The 1,506-nt window shown below is 45.8% G+C and overlaps 1 pseudogene; it reads right to left on the bottom strand.

The window, feature by feature from the left end:
• Positions 1 to 978: 978 nt before the first annotated feature.
• On the bottom strand, positions 979 to 1,076 carry LOC115511304 (annotated as a pseudogene).
• Between the last annotated feature and the right edge of the window lie 430 nt (positions 1,077 to 1,506).

The raw sequence follows: 1,506 nt of genomic DNA, 5'->3' as shown, positions 1-1,506 counted from the left end.
TCTCCCTCCCCCTATTCTCATTCAGTTAGTTCCAGTGGCGCCTAGAACTCGGCATTGTAACAAGCCCCTGGGGTGGTTCTGGCATAACAGATCTGAGGAGGGCACTTGGCGACACAGGAACAGACTGTCTTCCGTGCTATCCAGCCAGCCACAGCTAGCTCTCCAATAGGATCTGAATGTCAGCCCTGGGGGTAGAAGGGGCCTCTACCTTGAACTCTCTCTCTTAGTCCTAGGCTGCTCCTTACATCGGCTGTTCCTATATTTTTTTAGATATAAAACATCGGCTCCTTATATCGGCTGTTCCTATATTTCTTTACTTCTTTTTAACCAATCCTTTGTAACTTCAATCTCCTGTTCTAGTTAATAATTCTTTACATTTAACTTTGCCTGTTCGTATTATTATGTGATTCCTTTACCACCGTCCAACAAACATTCACGCCCTTCTTCTCCATCTTTACGGGAAAAATATATTTTCCTGCCCCACTGATGTTGGGCTTGGCCACGTGACTTGCTCTGGCCAATGGGATATGAGCAGAAGGGACAGTGTACCGGTTCCCAGCCTAGGCCTTAAGAGGTATCACGTATTTCTACTGGCCCCAAGGACCAACCACCGTCCCTCCGGCCTGGGCCCCCAGATGAGACTGTCCAACCAATCCACAGACCTGGGAGCTTGAGGATAAATTATCAACATTTTATTTTATGTATTTATTCCTTAAAGATTTATTTATCTATTTTTCTAAAATGTATTTATTTTTATAATTTACATCCCAGTTAGCATATATATAGAACAACAAGGATTTCAGGGGTAGATTCCTTAGTGCCCCTGACCCCTTTAGCCCATCCCCCCTCCCACCACCCCTCCAGCAACCCTCTGTTTGTTCCCTATATTTGAGAGTCTCTTATGTTTTGTCCCCTCCCTGTTTTTATACTATTCTTGCTTCCCTTATGTTCATCTGTTTTGTATCTTAAAGTCCTCATAAAAATAAGGAACGCTTCACGAATTTCCTTGTGCAGGGGCCAGGCTAATCTTCTCCGTATTGTTCCAATTTTAGTATATGTGCTGCCGATGTGAGCACTTATTTATTTTTGAGAGAGACAGAGACCGCGTGGGTGGGGAAGGGGCAGAGAGAGAGGGAGAGAGAGAATCCCAAATAGGCTCCAAGTTGCCAACACAGTGCCCGATGTGGGGCTCGAACACATGAAACCATGCGATCACGACCTGAGCGGAAACCAAGAGTTGGATGCTTAACCGACTGAACCACCCAGGGGCCCCAAATTATTAACATTAAAAATTTTTTTTGTTGAATGTTTGTTTATTTTTGAGAGCGAGAAAGAGAGAGAGTGCATGGGCGTGAGCGGGGGAAGGGCAGAGAGAGAGAGAGGGAGACACAGAATCCGAAGCATGTTCTAAGCTCTGAGCTGTCAGCACAGAGCCCAATGTGGGGCTCGAACCCACAAACCATGAGATCATGACCTTAGCCAAAGTCGGCCGCTCAACTGACTGAG

This window comes from Lynx canadensis, chromosome A3, assembly GCF_007474595.2.
Source record: "Lynx canadensis isolate LIC74 chromosome A3, mLynCan4.pri.v2, whole genome shotgun sequence".
NCBI lineage: Eukaryota > Metazoa > Chordata > Mammalia > Carnivora > Felidae > Lynx > Lynx canadensis.
The sequence above is the reverse complement of the archived record's forward strand: the minus strand, read 5'-3'. Positions and strand labels throughout refer to the sequence as shown.